Below are 22,760 nucleotides of genomic sequence, written 5' to 3' on the forward strand. Positions count from 1 at the left end.
TCCTTCCACATCAGGTTGAAGCAAAAGGCAAGTTCGCCCCAAATTGGCAAGGGCCATTCATTGTAACCAGAGTATTGTCCAATGGTGCTTTATGTTTAACATATATCGAAGGAAAATGCATAGACATGACTATCAATTCTGATGCAGTAAAAAGATATTATGTATGATTTCTTTGGTATAATTGTTGATTGTTTGTATTTGACATTATTTTGAAGATTGAAATGACGAAGACAATTTGTTCTACTATCTAAACACCTTACCCTTTGTTCCCCTTTTTGAGCCTTATTTATTTCTTTCATACCCCTTTTTTGGAATCAATAACGAAAAAGAGAGAAAAAGAAAGAAAAGAAAAAGAGAAAAGAAAAGAAGTGAAAAAATATAACAACAAGGAAATTCAGGTGTGAACTACGTTTGACCTGATCCCTGTTAAGGGTACGTAGGCAGCTTTATGGCTCAGTCAAAGTGATATAAAATATCCAAAGATCCCCAAACAAGAAACTGGGGTAGAGGTTGTATTTGTAATAAGAAATATTATTCCAAAAGTTGTAATTTTAAACCCATGTCAAATTATTTTGAGCCTTTGATACCCTTTCTTTCTAATCCCATCCAAAAGCCCATGTTACGGTCCAAAGAAAGACCTTCTGATCAGTTTTTCGAGAGATGACAAGTCGAGCAAACAGAAGCGATTCATATCAGGGTAATACTCCGGTCCAAGCAGGGAAATTAATGAAGATGAGAGAGTCTTATCGGTGAAAACCTTCACAGGCACCATAAGGCGATGAGAGTTGAGAGAAACGAGAGAGTCTTATTAGTGAAAACCTCTCGAAGGGCACTATAAGGCGACAAGGAATTAAAAGGGGACAAACGAGATAAGCTTGATGGAAAGGATCCGTCGTGACATCAAGCAGAATAAAAATGTTGTTTCGGCAAAAGAAGATGGGTTGAGGGACATTTGAAATGCAATGTAGGGACATCAGAAAGATTGATTGATGTAAATAGACTGGGTTGATTAATCCAAAAATGCATGACATGACCATTGGGATCGGTTATACCATTCAGATAAGTTATTTTCTCTTCAAACAATTGTTCAGAAAGATTTTTCTTGTTCTATCTTTCGAAAGTCATCATTTTCCATTTCTTTTTTATCAATAGTAGTTTGTTTTTAAAGATGATTTTCAGAGCTAACTACCAGTTTCCAACATGGTGCAAGGTAAATGGGGATAAGACATGCGAGGATAATGTGATGGGATGGGAAAGACGTCGTTGTAAGACCAAATGATGGATTGGTCTAAGATTTAGGGACAATATGGAGCAAAGGTGGAAAACAACGGTGGAGAAGTTGGTGAATACAGAATCATCAAGAAGGTCGGAAGTTATCAGCTAAGTTTCAAGATGGTCGAACAACGCAGAGCATGGAAAAGAGCGAAAGGGAAAACCGTCCCCAGCAGGAGCATCCCCACGTTTTAAACTAACAAATTCTCTTTGATTTTAAGCAGGGACAAGAAATGTTATTGATGACAGAAAGACATGCCACAAGAAAGATTGTCAAACTGGGACAGAAAATTTTCTTTCATTTTTGAAAATTTTCTGGAAGTCAGGTACCCACTTGGGGAAGAAGGAAGATAACACAAGTTTGGAGAAAAGTGGTATCCTCAGCAGTCAGAAGAAGACAAAACAAGTTTTAAAGATAGCAATTTCGGGAGGAAGATAATACAAGTCTTAAGAGAAGTAGTTCCAGAGGAAGGAAAACACCAGCTTTAAGGGAAGTAGTCTTTGAAGGAGGAAAATAACATATTTTGAATGAAACACCGGTGTTATCCCCAGCAGTTCTCAGAGGAATGAAACACTAGTTTTGAGGGAAGCAGTTTTGAAAGAAGATAATTAAAGTTAGAAGGAAAATGGTTCAAGAGGCAGGAAGGAACAACGACAATAGAACGTATTTTTAAGTTGTAGTTAAAGTCAGGAGCCCACCTGGAGAATGGAGGTGTTATATTTTCAAGAAGTAGTTGAAGTCAAGAGCCCGCTTGGAGAATGGAGGTGTTATATTTTAAGAAGTAGTTGAAGTCAGGAGCCCGCCTGGAGAATGGAGGTGTTATATTTTAAGAAGTAGTTGAAGTCAAGAACCCGCCTGGAGAATGGAGGTGTTATATTTTAAGAAGTAGTTGAAGTCAGGAGCCCACCTGGAGAATGAAGGTGTTATATTTTTAAGAAGTTGTTGAGTCAGGAGCCCGCGTGGAGAATGGAGGTGTTATATTTTAAGAAGTAGTTGAAGTCAGGAGCCCGCCTGGAGAATAAAGGTTGTTATATTTTCAAGTTGTAGTTGAAGTCAGGAGCCCGCCTGGAGAATGAAGGTGTTATATTTTTAAGAAGTTGTTGAGTCAGGAGCCCGCCTGGAGAATGAAGGTGTTATATTTTAAGAAGTAGTTGAAGTCAGGATCCCACCTGGAGAATGGAGGTTGTTATATTTTCAAGTTGTAGTCGAAGTCAGGAGCCCGCCTGGAGAATGGAGGTTGTTATATTTTCAAGTTGTAGTCGAAGTCAGGAGCCTGCCTGGAGAATGAATGTGTTATATTTTTAAGAAGTAGTTGAAGTCAGGAGCCCGTCTGGAGAATGGAGGTGTTATATTTTAAGAAGTAGTTGAAGTCAGGAGCCCGCCTGGAGAATGAAGGTGTTATATTTTAAGAAGTAGTTGAAGTCACCCGCCTGGAGAATGGAGGTGTTATATTTTTAAGAAGTAGTTGAAGTCAGGAGGCCGCCTGGAGAATGGAGGTGTTATATTTTTAAGAAGTAGTTGAAGTTAGGAGCCCGCCTGGAGAATGAAGGTGTTATATTTTAAGAAGTAGTTGAAGTCAGGAGCCCGCCTGGAGAATGGAGGTGTTATATTTTAAGAAGTAGTTGAAGTCAGGAGCCCGCCTGGAGAATGAAGGTGTTATATTTTTAAGAAGTTGTTGAGTCAGGAGCCCGCCTGGAGAATGGAGGTGTTATATTTTAAGAAGTAGTTAAAGTCAGGAGCCCGCCTGGAGAATGGAGGTTGTTATATTTTCAAGTTGTAATCGAAGTCAGGAGCCCGCCTGGAGAATGGAGGTTGTTATATTTTCAAGTTGTAGTCGAAGTCAGGAGCCCGCCTGGAGAATGGAGGTGTTATATTTTTAAAAAGTAATTGAAGTCAGGAGCCCACCTGGAGAGGTATTATATTTTAAGAAGTAGTTGAAGTCAGGAGCCCGCCTGGAGAATGGAGGTGTTATATTTTAAGAAGTAGTTGAAGTCAGGAGCCCGCCTGGAGAATGGAGGTGTTATATTTTAAGAAGTAGTTGAAGTCAGGAGCTCGCCTGGAGAATGAAGGTGTTATATTTTTAAGAAGTTGTTGAGTCAGGAGCCCGCCTGGAGAATGAAGGTGTTATATTTTAAGAAGTAGTTGAAGTCAGGAGCCCGCCTAGAGAATGGAGGTTGTTATATTTTCAAGTTGTAGTCGAAGTCAAGAGCCCGCCTAGAGAATGGAGGTTGATATATTTTCAAGTTGTAGTCGAAGTCAGGAGCCCGCCTGGAAAATGGATGTATTATCTTTTTAAGTCGTAGTAGAAGTCGGGAGCCTGCCCGGAGAGCGGAGGGTTACAACAAAGATCCCCAGCATAAATTAAAGTTCAGAAGTCTGAAGGAAGGCAACACTAGTCAGAAGAAGGCGGTTCAAGCTTCGAAGGAAAAATAATTCGAAGCTCACAAGAAGGAAATAAGCAGTTCAAATTCGACAATCAAGAGAAGACTACGAGTCAAGACAGAAAGAAAGAAACATTAGAGGAAACACCAGTCACCAAGACGTCAAAGCAACAAGAGACACAAGAGCACGGCTGAAGATCTAGATAAGATTTTGTAATTCATAGACTATAGTTTAGTCTAGCTTCTTGTTTTCTTTTAGCATGGTGTAATGAGGAGGTTAGTAAATAGCGGCAGCAGCAACAATAGTAAAACCACAGCTCCGTGGTAGTCCCAGCTACCAAAACTTCCCGAACTACATTGACCTGATTCCCTTTTAGCCAGGGATATGTAGGAAACCTTTGAAGCAGAGGTTCGGTCAAATCTTTCAAAAATGCTTCACACGGAGTAGACGAACGGACAAAAATCACTCGTATCCGCTCACTTTATCTTTGCACGAAAACTCTTCATGTTTCCGGACAAAGAAGGGCAGCTGTGAGCACGTGATTTTTGCCCTACAAGAACTACTCTCAAAAATAAAAAATAAAATAGTTTTGTGTTATTTTGGATAATTATTTTTATTTTTTCTGTGAATGTTTATTCTATTTTAATTAATGAAAAATACAAAAAAAAATATATGTGTTGCATCTGCATTTACAATTTAGGATTAATTAAACAGTAACACACTTCGCATTTTTAATGTCTAATGTCAAATTGTGTGATTATCTTTGTATTTAATTTTGTGTGATAAATATTATTAAGGGTTAATTAGTATTTCCTAAGTTAATTTTGGTTTTACAATTTAATTTAGAACTTTTGGTAATTAAGAATTAAAAAAGAAAATAAAGAAAAGGAAGAAATGAAAGAAAGATTTGATAAACTCGGACCAGGCCAATTTTTTCTACAGGCCCAAACAATATGTCTGCAGGCCCAGTCCGAATACCCCATTTACCTGGTCCAACCGACCTGGCAATACGACGTCTAAACGACGTCGTATCTGTCACGTCCAATCTCAGCCGTACATCCCAATCCATCAACTTCCAAGATCATCTCTCCCTTACCTGTTCCTATACCCGCCCCGACCCCGTTACTACCAAACGACTCCGTTTTGATCAACAAATCAATTGTGGCCGTTGGATTCCCATCATCCAACGGCTGAAATCAATTGATTAAACTCTAACCTATCAAACCCCCTCCCAATCCCCTACCCTTCTCATTTCCAAACCCCCCCCAGTCGTCTCTTTCAGAGACGAACCAAACGACCCACCAAACCCTAGCTGCCCTCGTTCCCTTCGCCTGAAAACCCGGCGGCCTGAGGACCGATGACCCTCAAATTCACACCCCTGAACCTTCTAACCACCCTCAACACAAATCCCTAACCCTTTAACCTCGAATCATCTCGGTTTGTTTCGAATCTTCAATCGAAGATTCGAGCAAAACCCTAAACCTACCCAACTAGTCCTAAGTTCACACCCCAGCTCCACCTGACCTCCCTCGTTCCCAAACCACCCCTACTTGGGCTCGAATCTTGCTAGAACTGGTCGAATTTTAAATCGATTGAAGAACCCTAGAGAGCCCAAACCTGGAACCTGTCCGAGTAAAGGGGAAATTTGTGGTTCTTAATCGACTTTAGTCGAGTGTTTTTAGTCGAAAACACTCGATTGAGGTCCGTTTGGACCTCAAAAGTTCGAGTCGAAGTTTAAAATGGGAACCGTTTGGAGTTTAGCCTATAATTTTGAGGTATTTTTCTTCTTTTTCTTTTCTATTTTTGTTGTTGTTTATCTGCTTAAGCTTCATTGTATTTCATCATCTTTTCGATTTATTTCTCTCTTCTCTTTCGGACCTTTTTTTTTCTTGGTCCAGTTTTTTCTATTGATTAGCATATGCTGTAAATTGTTGAGTCGATTAAATAGTTTCGTCGCTTAGTCCATTCATGTTTGTAGTTTAGTAGTCCTCGTCAAGTTATTTGGTATCGATTGACTCATTTTGTGATCCTTAGATTCCTAGCTTCAGGGCTCATCATTAGTATGCTTTCTGTTCCTACGTCCTTGTTTTAATGCTATTCATTTAATTTGAGTTTCGAGCTTAAACTGTGGTCTAAGTTTGATGAATTGAATCCTACTGTTTAGGGTTTAAAATGAATCTGACATTGGTTTGAATTCAGTGTTGGTATGATAATGTTCATTAGATAGTAGTGAGTTATAAGATTGCATTCAGAACTTAGGAGAATTGGTTATAGATGCAATCACAGGGGTTTCAGGGGTAATTTGGGAATTGAAAACTTGAAGAAATGGGTAGTCTGAGTGTTCTGTCCACTAAGCACTAGTGTACCATTTTCTAATGCATTTGTTTAATAATTAGTGGGGAACAAAACATAATGGTATAGGGAGTCTTAAAAGGAATTGATTAAAATATGTTGCCCATACCTGCTTGAACTTTAAATAAAGAAAAGACAAGGGTTAATGGGGACAAAAACATACTCTAGTGGAGTTTTAAAGGGATCATGGGCAGAATTAGTTTCTTAATTTTTCCTAGTGTTCTTACGAGCTGGCAGGGTCAGTGTTTGGGTATAAATGGAGGGACTTAGGACAGAGTTAGGGGTCCTTTTTTGGGGGTTCAGTCTTTGAGAGAGTCTTCCTTCTTGAATCAGTTTCTGAGAACTAGAACTCATAGAGAGAGTTTGAGAATCAGTTTTCTTGAGAGCTTTTAAAGCTGAATTCTTCTACACTTTGAAACCTTAAGAGTTTGAGAGAGTGCTTTAGACAATCAGCTCACACTGTTACATTGATTTCAAGAGTAGAAATAGTTCAAATCTCTCTGTTCTTGTTCTGTGCTTGGATGTTCAGGGCATTTGAAGATATTTGGTGATTTACTCGAGGGTGCTGGGTATTATCTGATTGCTGAAAGGTGTCCTATGACTGCCTAGTCTAATTTTTAGTAGATTCAGTGTTTTGGTTAAGCTTCTTTCTTCCTGGGCTCTGTGACTGTGGTTTGGTCTTGAGCTTGGCCCTGTTTGTTGCTGTTGATTGTCAACCTGCTGATGTTATTGTTTGTTGCTGCTACTATTGCATTACTATGGCTGACCTCTTTTTCTTCCATTGTAACTAATTTCCAGGTACACAGCTTGATCTTGGGTAATTGTGAACTGAAATGCGAAGAATGAACCTGTAATTGAAGCATGAGATCATTTGATTTAGTTTTCTAGTTTATGTATCAGAATGTTTGACTTCTTAATGTTATTAAGACCTTTGCTTGAAGTTGTACTAGTTGGATCGAAATTGTTTATGTCGTAATAAACTAAAAACTGTTTGTATTAGCATGGAATGTTAATCATTTTGTCTCAAATGTATATGAGTTTTCTTCTGCAGTTTAAGTGTTAGTTGTAATTAGGTTCATTTAAATTGGTAGAATAAGTTGGGTTAGCTTCAGCTAGTTGCCTATTATATTGTGTTGTAAATATGTTTGAAAAAGTAAGCCAACAATAATATAAACCTTTAGTAGTTACCTTTTTTTTCAATTAGCCCTAAAAAGGGATGTTGAGTACCACATTTCATATCTGCTCTAATAACAGGAAGCTGAAGGAAGAAAGTATAAATTACAAAGCAAAACGAATCCACTGTTTAAATATGTCTGATTAAATGATGAGCACATTTGTGAGTCGTTTCATGGCTTGCCCGGCTGCAAGGGTTCGCCCCCTTAGCCCCGCCTGTGCGGCTGATTTTGCCCCATCTAGCTTGGGCCCGTCCTAGGCCCAATACCATGCATCTAATAAGAACCCTTGTCCATCGCCTGGATTGGGTTCCTTTGGGCCCAAAAGTTGAAATGGCATTTGGTCAACTAGTATTTAACTGATAGACTATGGGATTTCTTAATAACAATTAATTAGGATCTTTGTTTTATTTTTAGAGACAAACAAAAATAGGAAATCATAGTCACTTCTAGGCTGGCCTTCTAAACAATAAATGAGATGAGCCTCGCCGGACAAAGTACATAATTTGCGGGGCCCTCGTTAAATGTATATGTTAATACGCTTAGATTTCGGGACGGGCCGTTTAGCGGATTTCACGACCTTCCCCAAAATAATAACGCGTTAGTTTCTTTTAGCACGTATTTTAATAACGTTACCTCCCTGAACTCGGGTGCACATTTATGTGACCCAAATCCAAATCTCAACAAAGTCGGAATGTGTAAAAAACAACAAGTGCATTTATGTGGCGCAGTTTGAGACGCATTTTCACGACGTTGCAATTCTCTTTTAAAATAATAGTAATAAAAGCGGTAAAAAATTAAAATTCGCACATAGGTGCATCATGAATAAAATCAGATAAATAAGCCGAATATGACAGTCGAGCGACCGTGCTAGAACCACGGAACCCGAGAATGCTTAACACCTTCTCCCAGGTTAACAGAATTTCTTATCCAAATTTTTGGTGCGCGGACTGTAATACAGAGTCATTCTTTTCCTCGATTCGGGATTCAACCGGTGACTTGGGACCATAAATCTCCCAAGTGGCGACTCTGAATCTTTAAATAAAAATCCTGTTTTGATTGTCCTTTAATTGGAAAAACTCCCTTACCCCCTTACGCCCCTGCGGGCGCAGGTAAAAAGGAGGTGTGACAATATTCATCAGACTAAGATTTTATATTGAAAGGAAAATCCATCAGACTAGGATGTATTACCTTAGGAGAAAAATGTGAAGAGCGATGGCAGGATTTTATGCACACTAGCAAGACAAATAAGGGCAAAGATTTGATAAACTTCCATTTGTCGGCTCTTCTCTTCTCTTCTTTTTCTTCTTTTTTTTGAACCACTTTCCTTGTACTACTTTTTTCCTATTTCAAACAAAGAAATTTTTTTCAGTTTTGAAAGTGATGGTCGGTTTGTGGCCATGAGTCTTAGACAGCTTGGCATTGTGATCATCCAACCTTTGGAAGACCGACTGTATTGGTAGTTGGTTTCACTGCTGGGAGATTCTGTTGTCACTTTCAAGGGACCTTTACTTTCTATATGAACCCTAATTATTTCACTACCAGTGCCATTGGTGTTTGCGGCTCAATTAGCCTTATCTCGAAAAAGAGATTTCTTTTCTTGGATAACCTTTTCTGATATCTTGAATGGCTTTTGCTTTTGGAGAAATTTGTCTGTCAAAAAGAATCACAACTGTAAATGCCTTTTGCACGATGTGCACACTACATAGTCCTTATTTGGTACTATAGAGAATCCTTGAATAACCTTGAGGTTATCTTTGCTTGCTTTAGCTAAGTAGGCTGACAATAATCTTTTGGGGGGGGGAACGCCTTTGCATGAATCCTCAAATCATGTTGACTGTAACAACTTAGTGTGCTGGCCAAATTTACTTTGTGCAACTGAAAAGTTGGTAGAAGATTTTGAAATATTTTCTTGCTTGTTTTGACAAGGATTGACTCAGAGTGAAGGAAACAATGATGCAAAGAAACAATATTAACAAGAAATGCCTCTGTCGGGAAGGACAGAAGGAAGAATTTTTTTTGTCAATAACTAGCATTAATGATCAAGACATGTATTTTGGACTTAACACTCTGATCTATCAAACCGATCAAATCTTTCCTCTTACCATTCTTATGACCTTTGAAGTCAGGCTTGTTCATGCCAATTTATTGCATCAGCTTCATGACTCACTTCCGACTAGTGGTGCCCCGAGATATTTTCACCAAGAAGTCTCTCTCATTTATTATCTCTACTTATCATCGCCTTACAGTGCCTGTGAGGGTTTTCACTAATAAGACTCTCTCATTTTTCTTTTTTCATTTTTCCCTTCTTTTTTCTTTTGTGAGTAACTTGACAGTGTTCTATGTCGTGTGAAAATTGCTGCTCATTGCACGCATCTCTTGGCATTCTTGAAGGCATATTGGGAGGTCTTTATTTGGAAGATTTTTGGATAGGGTTGGAAAGAAGGGTCTTCATGAAGGCTCAAAGTAGACTTAAAATAATGGGTTGTGGATTTACAACTCTTGGAATTAACTCTTTCAAAAGTGAAATAAAATCTTTGCTCCAGTTTTAGATACTAGGAATGTTTTTTTTGAATTTTTATTTGGTTAGACCGAACCGTGTAAGGTTGCCTATGTATCCTTTTTTTAAAACAATCAGGTCAAATGTAGTTCAAACATCTGACCTAATTATTTTTTCATCTTTCTTTCTTTCTTTTTTTTCTTCTTTTTTTTTTCAAAACAAATTGCTCCAGCTTCTATTTTCTGGGGGCATGGACTTTGATTGTTCTTTTTTTTTTGAACTTCTAAGAGTTTTCCCAGTTTGTACTCTTGGGGAATGGACTTTTCTATTCATTTTTTGGACTTTTGACTCTAAACTTGATTCCAAAAAAGAGGGGTCAAAGAAAACAACACAAGCTCAAAAGGGGTAACGAAGGGTATAGAATATTTGGATAGCTGAAAAAGGACCTCCCAACCTCGAGAACGCCAATCATAATATCCATTTATGATCACAGCATTGATGAGCATGTCTGTCTTCTTGTTGTGTCGTGGTCGAAGAACACTTTCCATCTATTAATTTCAAACATTCTACCGAACTTCAATTGATTCTTCCTCAAACCCAATCTTCACATTGATTTGAAGGTGAATTTTACTCGAGCTTAATTCCAAAGCGACTCTTTATTCATCCTCAAAAATGTCTTTTTCTTAGTTATCCAATTCAAGATTAAATCAATTTCTAAGATTTGGCTAAAAATTTCGCATGCATGTCATGTCACTAGAACTAATGGCAAAAGAACTAAGCATACAATGACACAAAAGGACAAACTGTATTTCATTGAGTAAAGGATAGAAAGGTTGGACAACAATACAAACAACCTGAAATCCGAGTTACAACCCTAAAATAACCCAGATAATGAAAATAGCAATAGGACCAACAGACAAGATTCACACAGACAAAACAGATGGATGGAAGGGTTTGACTCAATAAAACATATAAAATTTGGATCACAACCCTAAAATAACCCAAATATTAGCAAGAATATCAAAACAAGCTACCAAGATTCTTTCGTAGTGAGAAGAGAATGACTTTTCAATTGCTAGGCTTGACATTTAGCCAAAAATTTGCTCATCAGAATCAACAGGGCCTTCTCCAATGTCAATTAGTTTTTCCTGGATTATCCTTTCTATTTCTCTTTTCAAATCCCGACAACTTTCAACATTATGCCCCTAGGCATTGGAATTGTCACGACCCAAATTTCATATTAGGTCGTGATGGCGCCCAACACCGTTGTTAGGCAAGCCAACACTAATCAAATAACAAATTCTCATTTGTGTAGCTAGTACGTGATAACTTTCCATTATAGATTAAGAATTTTAGAGTTTAAAAATTTAAGCATATTTAAATAGAAGTAATAAATGCGAATCTCAATCATGAAGACAATCCAAAACATCATAAGTCTACCAATGTATGTACCAAGACCTGGTGTCTCGAGTGTGTGGGCAATCTAGTAGAATATACAAAATCATACTATCCTACTGTCTGGAAAAGGAATAGACAGGAACATAAAAGAGAGACTCCAACTGCTGTAGAACGGCTCAAAAGGGCAGCTCACCGGAAAGTCTCAAGCTGAGGAGTCCACTCTACGCGCTGGACTGATGGCCAGATGCACCTGCCTCAAAGCCTGTACAATCAAGTACATAAGTGTAGCATGAGTACATAGAAATATGTACCTAGTAAGTATCTCGCCTAACCTCGCAGAAGTAGTGACGAGGGATCGACTCCGACACTTACTATAATAATATAAAGTTTAATATTTTAATTTACAATGTATGTAGATAATAACAAGCTCAAACAAGAATAATACTGAAAATCCTTTCATCCAATTAATAAAACTAGGCACTTTCCTCATTTAAAACAAGTGACCTTTCAAGCAATGAATCATACGAATTATAAGGGTTCTGGTTCTATTATCACACACAAATACCACCGAGGACGTTCGGCCCGATCCAATATAAAAGTAAATTGTGCACTGCCGAGGGTCGAACGGCTCGAACCATATAAACATTTACTATCATGCCGAGGCAAACGACCCGCTTCCATGAAAGTAGTGAAAATAATCACCCCACTCGCGGAATATACTTGCGACGCGGTTAAGTATAAATATAACTTAATATTTTCCTCAATTCTTATCAAAATAAATATTTACTTGAAACCCTTGAAATCATATCATCTTCAACTAGTGCTCTGATACCATGTTGTCATGACCCAAATTCCATATTAGGCCGTGATGGCGCCTAACACCGTTGTTAGACAAGCCAACACTAATCAAATAGTAAATTCTCATTTGTGTAGCTAGTACGTGATAACTTTCCATTATAGATTAAGAAGTTTAGAGTTTAAAAATTTAAGCATATTCAAATGGAAGTAATAAATGCGAATCTCAATCATGAAGACAAGCTAAAACATCATAATTCTACCAATGTGTGTGCCAAGACCTGGTGTCACAAGTGTGTGGGCAATCTAGTAGAATATACAAAACCATATTATCCTATTGTCTGGAAAAGGAATAGACAGGAACATAAAGACAAAAGAGAGACTCCAACTGCTGCAGAACGACTCAAAAGGGCAGCTCACTGGAAAGTCTCAAGCTGAGGAGTCTGCTCTACGCACCGGACTGATGGCCAGATGCACTTGCCTCAAAGCCTGTACAATCATACAGAAGTGTAGTATGAGTACATAGAAATATGTACCCAGCAAGAATTTCGCCTAACCCCGCAGAAGTAGTAACGAGGGGTCGATTCCGACACTTACTAGCTCAACAGAGGACATTCCGGTTCAATATTATAATTTACAATGTATGCAGATAACAACAAGCTCAAACAAGAATAATACTGAAAATCCTTTCATCTATAAAACTAGGCACTTCCCTCATTTAAAACAAGTGACCTTTGAAGCAATCAATCATACGAATTGTAAGGGTTCCGGTTCTACTATCACACACAAATACCACCGAGGACATTCGGCCCGATCCAACATAAAAATAAACTATGCACCGCCGAGGGTCGAACGGCACGAACCATATATACATTTACTATCCTGCTAAGGCAAACGGCCCGCTCCCATAAGAGTAGTGAAAATAATCACCCCGCTCGCGGAATATACTTGCGACGCGGTTAAGTATAAATATAAGTTAATGTTTTCCTCAATTCTTATCAAAATAAATATTTACTTGAAATCATATCATCTTCAACTTAATCCCATTCAATGCAAATCAACAATCATAATCATATAACGGTACCCACAAAGCATGGTGTAAGCCTAGAACTACCCCGACATAACAGAAATAGTAGCTACGTATGGACTCTCGTTACTTCGTGCATACGTAGCTCCACAATTAATTATACATTAATTAAGTTCACCTATGGGGAAATTTCCCTCTTACGAGGTAGAAAAGAGACTTACCTCGTTTTGAGCCTACTTCCAACTCAAGAATGCGCTCAAACCCTCAAACCGGAGCCGCACAATCCAAAACTATTCAAATAGTGTAAAAACAAATCATTATAGGTTTACAAGTTCATATCCTAGCTATTAAAGTGATTATCCAACCCCAAAGGCAAGGTTCCTAAAATTCACCCCTAGGCCCACGTGCCCGGATTCCCAAAATTTTCAAAGGAAGTTGTTACCCAGTTTGTACTCTTGGGGAATGGACTTTTCTATTCATTTTTTGGACTTTTGACTCTAAACTTGATTCCAAAAAAGGGGGGTCAAAGAAAACAACACAAGCTCAAAAGGGGTAACGAAGGGTATAGAATATTTGGATAGCCGAAAAAGGACCTCCCAACCTCGAGAACGCCAATCATAATATCCATTCATGATCACAACATTGATGAGCATGTCTGTCTTCTTGTTGTGTCGTGGTCGAAGAACACTTTCCATCTATTAATTTCAAACATTCTACCGAACTTCAATTGATTCTTCCTCAAACCCAATCTTCACATTGATTTGAAGGTGAATTTTACTCGAGCTTAATTCCAAAGCGACTCTTTATTCATCCTCAAAAATGTCTTTTTCTTAGTTATCCAATTCAAGATTAAATCAATTTCTAAGATTTGGCCAAAAATTTCGCATGCATGTCATGTCACTAGAACTAATGGCAAAAGAACTAAGCATACAATGACACAAAAGGACAAACTGTATTTCATTGAGTAAAGGATAGAAAGGTTGGACAACAATACAAACAACCTGAAATCCGAGTTACAACCCTAAAATAACCCAGATAATGAAAATAGCAATAGGACCAACAGACAAGATTCACACAGACAAAACAGATGGATGGAAGGGTTTGACTCAATAAAACATATAAAATTTGGATCACAACCCTAAAATAACCCAAATATTAGCAAGAATATCAAAACAAGCTACCAAGATTCTTTCGTAGTGAGAAGAGAATGACTTTTCAATTGCTAAGCTTGACATTTAGCCAAAAATTTGCTCATCAGAATCAACAGGGCCTTCTCCAATGTCAATTAGTTTTTCCTGGATTATCCTTTCTATTTCTCTTTTCAAATCCCGACAACTTTCAACATTGTGCCCCTAGGCATTGGAATTGTCACGACCCAAATTTCATATTAGGTCGTGATGGCGCCCAACACCGTTGTTAGGCAAGCCAACACTAATCAAATAACAAATTCTCATTTGTGTAGCTAGTACGTGATAACTTTCCATTATAGATTAAGAATTTTAGAGTTTAAAAATTTAAGCATATTTAAATGGAAGTAATAAATGCGAATCTCAATCATGAAGACAAGCCAAAACATCATAAGTCTACCAATGTATGTACCAAGACCTGGTGTCACGAGTGTGTGGGCAATCTAGTAGAATATACAAAACCATACTATCCTACTGTCTGGAAAAGGAATAGACAGGAACATAAAAGAGAGACTCCAACTGCTGTAGAACGGCTCAAAAGGGCAGCTCACCGGAAAGTCTCAAGCTGAGGAGTCCACTCTACGCGCTGGACTGATGGCCAGATGCACCTGCCTCAAAGCCTGTACAATCAAGTACAGAAGTGTAGCATGAGTACATAGAAATATGTACCTAGTAAGTATCTCGCCTAACCTCGCAGAAGTAGTGACGAGGGATCGACTCCGACACTTACTATAATAATATAAAGTTTAATATTTTAATTTACAATGTATGTAGATAATAACAAGCTCAAACAAGAATAATACTGAAAATCCTTTCATCCAATTAATAAAACTAGGCACTTTCCTCATTTAAAACAAGTGACCTTTCAAGCAATGAATCATACGAATTATAAGGGTTCTGGTTCTATTATCACACACAAATACCACCGAGGACGTTCGGCCTGATCCAATATAAAAGTAAATTGTGCACTGCCGAGGGTCGAACGGCTCGAACCATATAAACATTTACTATCATGCCGAGGCAAACGACCCGCTTCCATGAAAGTAGTGAAAATAATCACCCCACTCGCGGAATATACTTGCGACGCGGTTAAGTATAAATATAACTTAATATTTTCCTCAATTCTTATCAAAATAAATATTTACTTGAAACCCTTGAAATCATATCATCTTCAACTAGTGCTCTGATACCATGTTGTCATGACCCAAATTCCATATTAGGCCGTGATGGCGCCTAACACCGTTGTTAGACAAGCCAACACTAATCAATTAGTAAATTCTCATTTGTGTAGCTAGTACGTGATAACTTTCCATTATAGATTAAGAAGTTTAGAGTTTAAAAATTTAAGCATATTCAAATGGAAGTAATAAATGCGAATCTCAATCATGAAGACAAGCTAAAACATCATAATTCTACCAATGTGTGTGCCAAGACCTGGTGTCACAAGTGTGTGGGCAATCTAGTAGAATATACAAAACCATATTATCCTATTGTCTGGAAAAGGAATAGACAGGAACATAAAGACAAAAGAGAGACTCCAACTGCTGCAGAACGACTCAAAAGGGCAGCTCACTGGAAAGTCTCAAGCTGAGGAGTCTGCTCTACGCACCGGACTGATGGCCAGATGCACTTGCCTCAAAGCCTGTACAATCATACAGAAGTGTAGTATGAGTACATAGAAATATGTACCCAGCAAGAATTTCGCCTAACCCCGCAGAAGTAGTAACGAGGGGTCGATTCCGACACTTACTAGCTCAACAGAGGACATTCCGGTTCAATATTTTAATTTACAATGTATGCAGATAACAACAAGCTCAAACAAGAATAATACTAAAAATCCTTTCATCTATAAAACTAGGCACTTCCCTCATTTAAAACAAGTGACCTTTGAAGCAATCAAACATACGAATTGTAAGGGTTCCGGTTCTACTATCACACACAAATACCACCGAGGACATTCGGCCCGATCCAACATAAAAATAAACTATGCACCGCCGAGGGTCGAACGGCACGAACCATATTTACATTTACTATCCTGCTAAGTCAAACGGCCCGCTCCCATAAGAGTAGTGAAAATAATCACCCCGCTCGCAGAATATACTTGCGACGCGGTTAAGTATAAATATAAGTTAATGTTTTCCTCAATTCTTATCAAAATAAATATTTACTTGAAATCATATCATCTTCAACTTAATCCCATTCAATGCAAATCAACAATCATAATCATATAACGGTACACACAAAGCATGGTGTAAGCCTAGAACTACCCCGATATAACAGAAATAGTAGCTACGTATGGACTCTCGTTACTTCGTGCATACGTAGCTCCACAATTAATTATACATTAATTAAGTTCACCTATTAGGAAATTTCCATCTTACAAGGTAGAAAAGAGACTTACCTCGTTTTGAGCCTACTTCCAACTCAAGAATGCGCTCAAACCCTCAAACCGGAGCCGCACAATCCAAAACTATTCAAATAGTGTAAAAATAATCATTATAGGTTTACAAATTCATATCCTAGCTGTTAAAGTGTTTATCCAACCCCAAAGGCAAGGTTCCTAAAATTCACCCCTAGGCCCACGTGCCCGGATTCCCAAAATTTTCAAAGGAAGTTGTTACCCAGTTTGTACTCTTGGGGAATGGACTTTTCTATTCATTTTTTTTGACTTTTGACTCTAAACTTGATTCCAAAAAAGGGGGGTCAAAGAAAACAACACAAGCTCAAAAGGGGTAACGAAGGGTATAGAATATTTGGATAGCTGAAAAAGGACCTCCCAACCTCGAGAACGCCAATCATAATATCCATTCATGATCACAGCATTGATGAGCATGTCTGTCTTCTTGTTGTGTAGTGGTCGAAGAACACTTTCCATCTATTAATTTCAAACATTCTACCGAACTTCAATTGATTCTTCCTCAAACCCAATCTTCACATTGATTTGAAGGTGAATTTTACTCGAGCTTAATTCCAAAGCGACTCTTTATTCATCCTCAAAAATGTCTTTTTCTTAGCTATCCAATTCAAGATTAAATCAATTTCTAAGATTTGGCCAAAAATTTCGCATGCATGTCATGTCACTAGAACTAATGGCAAAAGAACTAAGCATACAATGACACAAAAGGACAAACTGTATTTCATTGAGTAAAGGATAGAAAGGTTGGACAACAATACAAACAACCTGAAATCCGAGTTACAACCCTAAAATAACCCAGATAATGAAAATAGCAATAGGACCAACAGACAAGATTCACACAGACAAAACAGATGGATGGAAGGGTTTGACTCAATAAAACATATAAAATTTGGATCACAACCCTAAAATAACCCAAATATTAGCAAGAATATCAAAACAAGCTACCAAGATTCTTTCGTAGTGAGAAGAGAATGACTTTTCAATTGCTAAGCTTGACATTTAGCCAAAAATTTGCTCATCAGAATCAACAGGGCCTTCTCCAATGTCAATTAGTTTTTCCTGGATTATCCTTTCTATTTTTCTTTTCAAATCCCGACAACTTTCAACATTGTGCCCCTAGGCATTGGAATTGTCACGACCCAAATTTCATATTAGGTCGTGATGGCGCCCAACACCGTTGTTAGGAAAGCCAACACTAATCAAATAACAAATTCTCATTTGTGTAGCTAGTACGTGATAACTTTCCATTATAGATTAAGAATTTTAGAGTTTAAAAATTTAAGCATATTTAAATGGAAGTAATAAATGCGAATCTCAATCATGAAGACAAGCCAAAACATCATAAGTCTACCAATGTATGTACCAAGACCTGGTGTCACGAGTGTGTGGGCAATCTAGTAGAATATACAAAACCATACTATCCTACTGTCTGGAAAAGGAATAGACAGGAACATAAAAGAGAGACTCCAACTGCTGTAGAATGGCTCAAAAGGGCAGCTCACCGGAAAGTCTCAAGCTGAGGAGTCCACTCTACGCGCTGGACTGATGGCCAGATGCACCTGCCTCAAAGCCTGTACAATCAAGTACATAAGTGTAGCATGAGTACATAGAAATATGTACCTAGTAAGTATCTCGCCTAACCTCGCAGAAGTAGTGACGAGGGATCGACTCCGACACTTACTATAATAATATAAAGTTTAATATTTTAATTTACAATGTATGTAGATAATAACAAGCTCAAACAAGAATAATACTGAAAATCCTTTCATCCAATTAATAAAACTAGGCACTTTCCTCATTTAAAACAAGTGACCTTTCAAGCAATGAATCATACGAATTATAAGGGTTCTGGTTCTATTATCACACACAAATACCACCAAGGACGTTCGGCCCGATCCAATATAAAAGTAAATTGTGCACTGCCGAGGGTCGAACGGCTCGAACCATATAAACATTTACTATCATGCCGAGGCAAACGACCCGCTTCCATGAAAGTAGTGAAAATAATCACCCCACTCGCGAAATATACTTGCGACGCGGTTAAGTATAAATATAACTTAATATTTTCCTCAATTCTTATCAAAATAAATATTTACTTGAAACCCTTGAAATCATATCATCTTCAACTAGTGCTCTGATACCATGTTGTCATGACCCAAATTCCATATTAGGCCGTGATGGCGCCTAACACCGTTGTTAGACAAGCCAACACTAATCAAATAGTAAATTCTCATTTGTGTAGCTAGTACGTGATAACTTTCCATTATAGATTAAGAAGTTTAGAGTTTAAAAATTTAAGCATATTCAAATGGAAGTAATAAATGCGAATCTCAATCATGAAGACAAGCTAAAACATCATAATTCTACCAATGTGTGTGCCAAGACCTGGTGTCACAAGTGTGTGGGCAATCTAGTAGAATATACAAAACCATATTATCCTATTGTCTGGAAAAGGAATAGACAGGAACATAAAGACAAAAGAGAGACTCCAACTGCTGCAGAACGACTCAAAAGGGCAGCTCACTGGAAAGTCTCAAGCTGAGGAGTCTACTTTACGCACCAGACTGATGGCCAGATGCACTTGCATCAAAGCCTGTACAATCATACAGAAGTGTAGTATGAGTACATAGAAATATGTACCCAGCAAGAATTTCGCCTAACCCCGCAGAAGTAGTAACGAGGGGTCGATTCCGACACTTACTAGCTCAACAGAGGACATTCCGGTTCAATATTTTAATTTACAATGTATGCAGATAACAACAAGCTCAAACAAGAATAATACTGAAAATCCTTTCATCTATAAAACTAGGCACTTCCCTCATTTAAAACAAGTGACCTTTGAAGCAATCAATCATACGAATTGTAAGGGTTCCGGTTCTACTATCACACACAAATACCACCGAGGACATTCGGCCCGATCCAACATAAAAATAAACTATGCACCGCCAAGGGTCGAACGGCACGAACCATATATACATTTACTATCCTGCTAAGTCAAACGACCCGCTCCCATAAGAGTAGTGAAAATAATCACCCCGCTCGCGGAATATACTTGCGACGCGGTTAAGTATAAATATAAGTTAATGTTTTCCTCAATTCTTATCAAAATAAATATTTACTTGAAATCATATCATCTTCAACTTAATCCCATTCAATGCAAATCAACAATCATAATCATATAACGGTACCCACAAAGCATGGTGTAAGCCTAGAACTACCCCGACATAACAGAAATAGTAGCTACGTATGGACTCTCGTTACTTCGTGCATACGTAGCTCCACAATTAATTATACATTAATTAAGTTCACCTATGGGGAAATTTCCCTCTTACAAGGTAGAAAAGAGACTTACCTCGTTTTGAGCCTACTTCTAACTCAAGAATGCGCTCAAACCCTCAAACCGGAGCCGCACAATCCAAAACTATTCAAATAGTGTAAAAACCAATCATTATAGGTTTACAAATTCATATCCTAGCTATTAAAGTGATTATCCAACCCCAAAGGCAAGTTTCCTAAAATTCACCCCTAGGCCCACGTGCCCGGATTCCCAAAATTTTCAAAGGAAGTTGTTACCCATAACCTAAGGATCAAGAATATATGATTTATACTACATTCTATAAGAAATTTCGTGGTTAAATCTCATTTTTGTCAAAACCCTAGGTTTTACTCTAAACCTATAATTTTCACTAATTTACATGGTGTAATCTACCCATAAACTATGTATTAAACTCACATTAAGTAGAAATAACCTACCTCACAATGCTAGGCTGAAATCTCCCCTTTTGAAGCTCCCAAATCGCCCAAGAATGGAGTGAAATGTGTCAAAAATGACATATTCCCGTATTAAATGAAGGCTACTACCTTCATCAATTTCCGCACCTGCGGTTAGGGGACCGCATCTGTGGTCTTGCTTCTACGGGAGATTGTCCGCTTCTGCAAAAATGAGCCAGGCCAGCCGGGGCCGCATCTGCAGTCTTGGGACGCTTTTATAAAAGAGGAGCCGCATCTGCGGAACCTGGGCTCCTCCCCTTGAGCCGCATCTATGCTGGGTAAGCCGTTTCTGCATTCTCGCACCTGCGGCTAGCCAACCGCAGGTGCGGTTATGACAGAACTGGAGCTTCAGCTCCTTCTCAAATTTTCAACTTAACTCGAGCCCGTCCGATTGATGCTCGGGACCCTGAGGCCCCGTTCGAACATACCGACAAGTTTAGAATCATAAAACAGACTCGCTCGAACCCTCGGGACACCCGAAACAACGATAAATCTAAGAATCACACCCTAAAACCAATTGAATCAAACTTATGAACTTCAAGTTCTTCAATCTACTTCCAATGTGCCGAAACGTACTTATACTACTCGGATTGACATCAAGTTTTGCGTGCATGTCTTAAATAACAATACGGAACTATTTCCGATCTTAGATTTCCGTTCGAACCTCGATAACACAAAAACCCATTCCAAACCAAATTTAAATAACTTCAAAATCCTTAAAGAATCAACTTTCACTATTAGGCGCCAAAACGCTCCCAGGTCATCTAAAACCCGATCCGGACATGCGTCCAAGTCTAAAATCATCATACTAACCTATTGGAACCATCAAATCTCAACTCCGAGGTTGTTTACTCAAAATGTTGACCGAAGTCAAACTTGGCCTTTTAAGCCAACCTTAAGGAACCAAGTGTTTCGATTTTAACCCAAACTCTTCCAAATCTAGAACCAACCATCCCCGCAAGTCATAAATCAGTTAAAGCAAATAGGGGAAGTCTTATTTAGGGGAACGGGGTTCTAGAAAGTAAAACGACCGATCGGGTCTGATGGGTTTTCAATGTCTTTGCCTTATGTTTCTTATGTTTTGATGATCTAACAAACTTATTGAAGAACCAGATAGAGAACCTGACCACGTGGTATACATTTCAAATGGATAATGTCTAGTCTGGTCTCCACCTCAAGGAGGAACACAACAGGGACCTGGTCACCTTGTCCCTTAGGGTTCTCCGAAAAAAATACAAGTCAGTGACTATCCGCAATTATTACAAAGAGGAACACAACAGGGACCTAGTACCTTAGAGTTCTCTGACAAAAGTACATGTCAACTGTACATCTAGAACGTAAAGTGACTATCTTGCAACTGTTACAAAAGAGGAACACAACAGGGACCTGGTCTCTTAGTGTTCTCTGACAAAAGTACAAGTCAACTATACAACTGGAATGCAACTGCACAAAAGTGACTGTGCAACAGACAGTACAACAGTCATTTCTCATTAGGAAGAAGCGTGTACTAAGATTTGACATCACTATCTATTGTGATGACTTTTGTGGTATAACAACCAGGTGCAAGGAACAAGATATTCACTTGTACATTCAGTGACATTCTCTCAAGCATAACAGTGTTCATCCGGCATTGAAGTCACTGGTGTGTCAAGAACAAGAAGACAACTCAACTAAGGATCAGTTTCTTATTGAGTTTGTGTATATCCGTAGTCGAGTTGTAATCTTGTTATTTGCTCTTCATTGTATCTCCTATCTTGCTTTCTTAGAAGTTTTGTCTTAGGAAAACCAAAAATCCGTAAACTTCCAAGTTTATGTTGTGACTAGGATTAGTTATAAGTTTAAAGTCTTTGTAACTAGAAAAGTTATAAAGTGACTTGTGGTGAGAGCATCACAAGTTAGTTGAAGTTTTTGTAATAGGGTTATTGCAAAGTGTCTTGTAATAGTGAGATTGCAAGTTAGTGAAGTTAAAAATCTACAAGTGTAGGTCGTGGTTTTTTTATCCCCTTGTGTTGGATTTTTCCATGTAAAAATCCCTTGTCTTCTTTACTTTCAGTTTTATTAGCATTCTCAGTATTACCTCATAGAGGATCGGGTAATCTACAATTTGGTGGACTCATACAAACTAATAATTGGTATCAAAGCGGGTTCTTTCTAAAAGGTTAACACCTAGAAAGGATCTCAATGGCTGCTCCCCCAATTTTGAGGAAGGAAAATCAACCTACAGACATATTGGATTCAATGGTCAATACTATGGCTAGTGGAAGACTCGTATGCATGACTTTATAATGGCCAAAGATTCAGAACTATGGGACATCATTTGTGATGGTCCACATATTCTTATGAAGAAGCTTGAAGAAACTGGACCAATGGTGTCGAAAGACAGAAAAGAGTATAGCGACATTGACAGAAAAGCCGTAGAAAAGAACTATCGTGCCAAGAAAATCTTGGTATGTGGTATAGGACCTGATGAGTACAACAGAGTCTCAG

This window comes from Nicotiana tabacum, chromosome 12, assembly GCF_000715075.1.
Source record: "Nicotiana tabacum cultivar K326 chromosome 12, ASM71507v2, whole genome shotgun sequence".
Lineage (NCBI taxonomy): Eukaryota > Viridiplantae > Streptophyta > Magnoliopsida > Solanales > Solanaceae > Nicotiana > Nicotiana tabacum.